The following is a 7294-nucleotide window of genomic DNA, read 5'->3' on the forward strand; positions in this document are numbered from 1 at the left end:
TGACACTCGTACAGTCCGTGTATACAGGAGAATCGTCCAGTCCCTGCATAAGCGACTACAGGGACTGACCGAGCGCTGTATAGACCCAGCGATGAGCGGACGAGCCAACGCTGATATTTACACCTGCCCGATTCTCGCCCGTCGCTGGCTTGTGTTTAAACAGACAATTATCGTTCATCTAGGCTCGTTGAACAATTCATTACGTCTAAACGCAGCGTTAAGGACTCACGTTATCGGTGGGGTTTGTCTGGAAACCATCTCTAGGCGTTTGCCTGAAGTCCCCTTTATTTCTGATATAATGGTGCGCATTAGTTCTGGGGGGGGGTTGGGGGCTCCCATTAATAAATCACCAGCACTCTAATCAGCCAGAGGAGAGGCAGCAGCCCCTCGCCCTCCATACACGGCGCAGTGACGCTTCCTCCCCCACATCCATTAGGAGCCGGGGAATGGCTGGATTAGCCCACTCAAGCGTCCCCAATAACGATAATGGCCTCAAATCTCCGGGACGAGAACACGGTTAACCCAAAGATATCCAACCAAAGAAGCGCTCTGCACCCTGGGCGGCGGACAGGAAACACGAGGGGAGGTAAATGTACAGCCTCTCCGGGCAGCGGGTCACTGACACCAAGCAGCCATAACATTACAACCACTGACAGGTGAATGACACAGGTTTTCTGGTGACGATAGTGCCTGTTGGGGATGACATATGGGGCAGTAAGGCCTCTTTCACACGGGCGACAGTGATATCGCTGCAATACAGAATCGCGGCGATATCACAACTGTGTTCCCGCGATTTTGTAGCCTGTGATGTTTTTCTTGTGAAAAATTGTGCATCGCTTCGCTGCTGCCACGATAAACTCGCGCAGTTTTATCGCGAGACGGTTAAGTCTTACCCCTAAAATAAGCCCTAGCTGCATTCCCTGAAAAAAAAAAAAGGAATACTTATCTAGCAGGCTGGGTCCGGGTCTTTCTGCTGCTGTCCGGAGTGCCGCCATGCGTCCTGTAGTCCTCATTCGCCCACAGAAGATCACTTCCTTGTTGCAGGATTCAAAAATCCAGCGTGCAGGAAGCGATGGCTCTGATTGGTTCATCCAGCACTACTCAGCCAATCAATGCAGCGCTCGATGAACCAATGCAGGGGCTGTGATTGGCTCATCCAGCTCTGCAGAGTTTGAAGAACCAATCACGTTGTGGAGGCGGGATTTATGAATTGGCTGAGCCGCGGCATTGGCACCACATAATAAAAGTGTTTTTGTGAAAAAAAAAAAAATGTTTACATTGTGAAAAGGTAGTAGAATAAAATAAAACCTCTATAAATGTGGTGTCGTCATAATCGTAATGAACCGTCGAATAAAGGTAACATAATGTTTATACTACATAGTGATTGCCAGAAAAATATAACATCAAGAAACACTGAAATAACTTTTTTTGTCATTACCCTGCAGCAAAAAATAAATTAATACATAAGTACTCAAAAACGGTTCCTGTAAAAACTAGAACCCATCCCCCAAACTACAAGCCGTCATACAGCTACACTGACAAAGAAGATTAAAAAGTTATGACCGCCAGAACACAAAAGGAGAAATGACTCACTGTTTCTTAAAGGGGCTCTGTCATTAAAAGAAAAATTATACCTACCCATTCCTTCCCCGTCAGTCTCCTTGCGAGATCTCCACCTCCCCAATCTCCTGGTTCCTCCAGTTCCCCAGGTCACTTCACCTCCAGCTGGCCAGATCCTCTTCTTCCTGTGACAAAGTGTCCATTGCTGGCATTCTCCTTCCTGCAGGTCACTAGTGACATAGCATTCACTGCCTAGCAGATAATGCCGAATCCTCGGCAGCCTGCTTTAGCGAGACTGCACATGTGCGATGTCTCGCTGCTAGTGTTCATATAGTATGTATAGCGGCGAAATATTGCGCATGCGCACTAAAGCAGGCTGCTGTTGTTTTGTTTTGGCATTCCCTGCTAGGCAGTGAGCGTTACGTCACTCGTAGTGTTTACTGCCCTGCAGGAAGTGAACTACAGCTAGTGGACATTCCAAAACAGGAAGAAGAGGATCCGGCCGGCTGGAGGTGAGTGACCCGGGGGACTGCAAGAGCCAGGAGAAGGTAGATGAGGAGCAGATGCGATAGCAAGACTGCTGGGGAAGGAATAGCTAAGTATTGATTTTTTTTTCTAATGACCAAACCCCTTTAAGATTTGTGCAGAAAGCAGACAGCTCTGTTCTCTCTTTAGTGGCCAGGCTTGGTATTGCAGACAAAGTTCTAATTGAAGTGAATGGCTTGTAATACCAAGCTTGGCCACTGCAGAGAGTACAGAGCTGTCTGCTTCCTGCAGAAATCAGCATGAGCGCACTGGCTCAGAAAACAACAGGTGTACTTGGTGATGGATTTCTGTTATTGATGACCTGTCATAAAGAGTTGCTATCAATAGTTTACAACTGGACAACCCCTTTAAGCAACTAATTTTTGTGCGCAAACATATTTATATGAGACATAAATTCAAAATCCACAATAAAAAAGTGAAAAGTTTTAGGAGTGTTTTTCCAAATTTCATGTGACAGTTAGGTGATTTTCTCCGGACGCCCCGTTGAAGGCGTTCTGCAACTAAAACAAAAACCTCTCACTACCTAAAATAAAATAACAGAGGTATACTCACCTCTCCGGGAGCCGGGGTGCAGCTGACAGCAGATGCTGGCACCGGCGGTGACTTTCTGGTAGACGGGCTGGGCGGAAGCATGTAATTGCTGTGGCCAATCAGAAGCCGCAATGTCACATACCCAAACTCCTGACATCATGGTGGCCAGGACAAGAGCGTTGATGCCAGGAGTGCCTATGGTGACGCCTCGGATTGGCTGCAGTGGTCACATGCTTCTGCCCGTCTACCCAAATATCACCACCGATGCTAGTGCCAGCTGTCAGCTGCATCCCGGGGACCCAGGAGAGGTGACTATACCCTCATTTGTTATTTAGGCAGGTTGGGGGATGGGAGTTCGTTCTAATGACAAAACCCCTTTACGACTGATTGGTAAATACTCTGGAGATTAAAGATGGCCGCTGGCCCCCTGATCACTGAGCGGAAGACGCTCTCGTCTAGTGTTCATTCTCTTCTGGAACCTTCTGTATATTAACCTCTAGAAGAGGCGGATTGTGGAAGTAATGCAAATAATCTGTGCCGCAAAACATCCGGCCATTGCTATAACGGCTCCATGAACAGATCTGCGAAAAGTCTTCGCCTCCCCCCCAACAGCGGGCATAAATAGATGTTTCATCTCTCGGCAGTGCAGAGAGGTCAGGAGGCTCCAGCGGGCCAAGCGCTAATGAGGCGAGGAGTGTTCACCATGGCACACTGGTTTCTACTTCACAGTCGTCACTGCCCTCGCATCCTCCGCGCTGCCCCCCCCCCTTAACTCTTCTGCAAATCTCTTATCCATCCTCAATTCTTACTGTTGAGAACCAAAACCGCATCGTCTCCGAGCCCAGCGAGATCGCAGCTGTGAACCGTAATCAGCGGTGTAACCAGGAGCAGAGGATTCTGGGAGGTCGGGTAATGGCGTCTGCATTCCACGTATAAGGGGGCATTCATGCAGGATATCGGTGCCAGAAACTCGGACCGACGTCACATTGCAATCCTGCGATTTATTCTGCAAACGTGATGTTTTGCAAGAAAAATGCATCTCGCCTGCAGCATGCGATTGGCATGAAAAACTATGGAAATAATAGGCGATTGTGACCCAGAACCACCCAAAAATGGGGCACGTAGCGACGTTTCAATCCAAGACTCAGTCCGAGAGAAAAATGGCACATATGTATAAACACATTGATATGTTTATGCTCCTTTCATACAGATATCTAACCTTATCGGAAGCGGTCAGATATCGTGCCATAACGTCGGCCATGTTTGCACCCTCAGGCCGGCTTCACGCGGCTGAGAAAATCGCGCGAGACTTGAGCGTTGCAAAACACACAAACATGAACCCCGTTTATACACAAGAGCGATGAGATATGAGAAATCGCAGCATGGTCTATCTGGCTGCGTGATCTCGTATTGCAGCGCCATTGTTTTCAATGGAGCCGGTGGCAGCTGTGCCAGCTATTGGAGGCAATGGGAGAATTCTGCGATCCTGTGCCGCGGCTGTGACCGCCGTGCCGGAGGATCCCTTCATCACAGAAGTGATGTGACGCTGTTTTCCCATGCAAAGACCTCGCCTCCATGGGGCTGTCACATGGATGGCGAGCGCGATATGGGGGTGTGATTCACGGTCCCATATTGCGCTCGCCCGTGTGAAGTTAGCCTCTCTCACACAAGCGTTATAAAAAGCTTTTAGCGGGCATTTTGAACGCCTGCTAAAAACACTTCACTGCGCCTCCATTCATTTCCATAGAGCCTCTCAGACGAGCGTTTTAAAGCACCGTTTTTAACGCAGGCTAAAACGAACGCTGTATGTTCTATTTTCAGTGTTGCAGCGCATTTCTGGCGCCATGCATCGCCCACTGAAATGAACACTGTATGGTGGTTTACAGTATTTTTAACGCTGCCTACTACGCCATCAGGAGGGGGAAAATGGTGGCGTCATCAGCTTGCTTTGCCTGCGGCGCAAAATATGCGGTAAACCGCAGGCAAACGCTTACAAATACGTTGCGTTAAAAAATTGCGTTTTTACAAATGCTTGTGTGAGAACGGCCTTCAGGTTTATTCACATGGGCGAGAAAATTGTATGAGTTCCGTGCATTTGTGCAACGCATTAACCCATTGATTGCAACAGGTTAATTTACACGGCCGTTTTTCCTGTTGCAGCGACGCAATGAGATGAAAAACAGAGGTATGTTCCATCATTTAGCGAGATCGATGAAATTAGCTGATATTCGCTAGGGGTGAGTTAAAAATCGCACTTCGCATGAAACTCACGTGTCCGTGTGCTGCGAGTTGCGCCCAAGAATTTCAGGTGCAGCTCGCTGTCACCCATGTATATACAGGCTTATTGTAAAAGGCTGCACAGTAATCCACAGCTCAAGCCCGTTACACGTGGCGCAACTAATAGGGCATCATGTGTTACAACTGTCGCCAGCACCGGGGGGTAAAAATGTGGTGCCCAATATGGTGGGAGCTGGACACCATCTGAGCCACGGTGCGTTTGGCAGAATTCAGTGCCGCTCGCTCCTGTTGGAGTTGAGGTTTTATTTGGCGCAGTTTAGATTCTTTGCGCTTCAATGTTTCGATTGCTGATAAAGCGGCATTCCAGGCGGCGAGGAGTTAACACGAGCCGCAGCCGCTTCCCTGGAACCGGCTCATTATTTTGCCGTCTTCAGAGCTTTTCTTTTACACACAAAGATCACTACAAAGCGGAGAACTTTTCATCCGTCGTTTCTACGAAGAAGAGTGAGCGGCCAGCAGGTACGGCGTCACATGATCCGAGCGCTCATAGGCTTCAGCGCATGGGGAGATGACACAGGCGAGAGAACAAAGATTTCCCCAGACGCTAAATATAGCTGCACGCAGCATGAACTCTGCTACATCTCCACAAACGAGCTACAGCCAAGGATCCGCTCCACCGCTGGACCGAAACTGGAGGAACGCGGCCCAGCCCGGCCCTCGTGGACCTGAGATATAATTATGAGAGTGCGGTGTGTTTTGCAGGAAAAATGCATGTTTCCAATGACAAAAATTAAAAACGTGGCGCTCGCATTAACATCGCATCTACATGCGAGTGCCAGACCATTTTTTTAATTTTGTGCCCATTGAAAATAATGAGCCAAATCGCTCAAAAGTAGGAGATGCTGCAATTTTTCTATTTTGCGCTATCGCTGTGAGCGTAAGATCCGTCATGTAAATTACCACTGAAATCAATGGGTTATTTTCCTGTGTAAGTTCTGTCCAGATCACAAATCGCCCGGCAAAATAGTTTGTGTTAACGCCACTAGTCACACTGTATTCGGGACCATCCGCACCCCTGTACGCAGTCCGCACGCTACATATGAACCACAAATGGCCACCAGTGCCCTGCTCATCGCCACTGAAGGTCTGCATGTATATCTTCATTATCTCCAACCCAGACGGGGAGGCTGGTGAAGGACAACGGAGAGATGCCTCTGTGGCTCCGGTGCCCGCTTCTGATGCACCGGAGATGCTACTTTCACATGTACTGGCAGGACTGACTTTGGCTCGTTGGAGTGACTGCTCACTAGCAATAATCCAGACACTTGGCATGAGCGGCTTGTGTGATGTGTGACCCAATGATCGCTTAATTATCACTCTAATCTTTCCACATAAGACGCCAAATGTCACGTTTGCCAATAGATCCTGTAACTGAGCTGCAGCGGACATCCCCTGTGATTTCTCAATACAGCAGATGCTGGATCCAGTGCAGGCAGCGTGCCACATGTATAGGACGCCTGCTCGGGTGCCGTGTGCGCGTAATATACGAGGTGTAGTCATAAAGCCGGGGCCAGTGCAGGCAGTGTGCCATGTGTATAGGGCACCATGTAGCTGTAATATACGGGGTGTAGTCATAAAGCCAGGTCCAGTGCAGGCAGTGTGCCTCGTGTATAGGGCGCCTGCTCGGGCACCGTGTGCCTGTAATATACGGGGTGTAGTCATAAAGCCTGGTCCAGTGCAGGCAGTGTGCCTCGTGTATAGGACGCCTGCTCAGGCACCGTGTGCCTGTAATATACGGGGTGTAGTCATAAAGCCGGGTCCACTGCAGGCAGTGTGCCACGTGTATAGGGCGCCTGCTCGGGCACCATGTGCCTGTAATATATGGGGTGTAGTCATAAAGCCGGGGCCAGTGCAGGCAGTGTGCCACATGTATAGGGCGCCTGCTCGGGCATCGTATGCCTGTAATATATGGGGTGTAGTCATAAAGCCGGGTCCACTGCAGGCAGTGTGCCACGTGTATAGGGCGCCTGCTCGGGCATTGTATGCCTGTAATATATGGGGTGTAGTCATAAAGCCGGGGCCAGTGCAGGCAGTGTGCCACATGTATAGGGCGCCTGCTCGGGCATCGTATGCCTGTAATATATGGGGTGTAGTCATAAAGCCGGGTCCACTGCAGGCAGTGTGCCACGTGTATAGGGCGCCTGCTCGGGCATTGTATGCCTGTAATATATGGGGTGTAGTCATAAAGCCTGGTCCAGTGCAGGCAGTGTGCCACGTGTATAGGGCGCCTGAATTATGAAAACAATGATTTTTAATGGTTTCATTCCCATTTGCGATGTTTTCACTCCTGCGATGCTAGGACTTGTTTTTTTCATGCAGCATGTCCCATCTTCCTGCGTTTTGCTTTTTTCCCCCTTTG

Source organism: Eleutherodactylus coqui, chromosome 11, assembly GCF_035609145.1.
Source record: "Eleutherodactylus coqui strain aEleCoq1 chromosome 11, aEleCoq1.hap1, whole genome shotgun sequence".
Classification (NCBI taxonomy): Eukaryota; Metazoa; Chordata; class Amphibia; order Anura; family Eleutherodactylidae; genus Eleutherodactylus; species Eleutherodactylus coqui.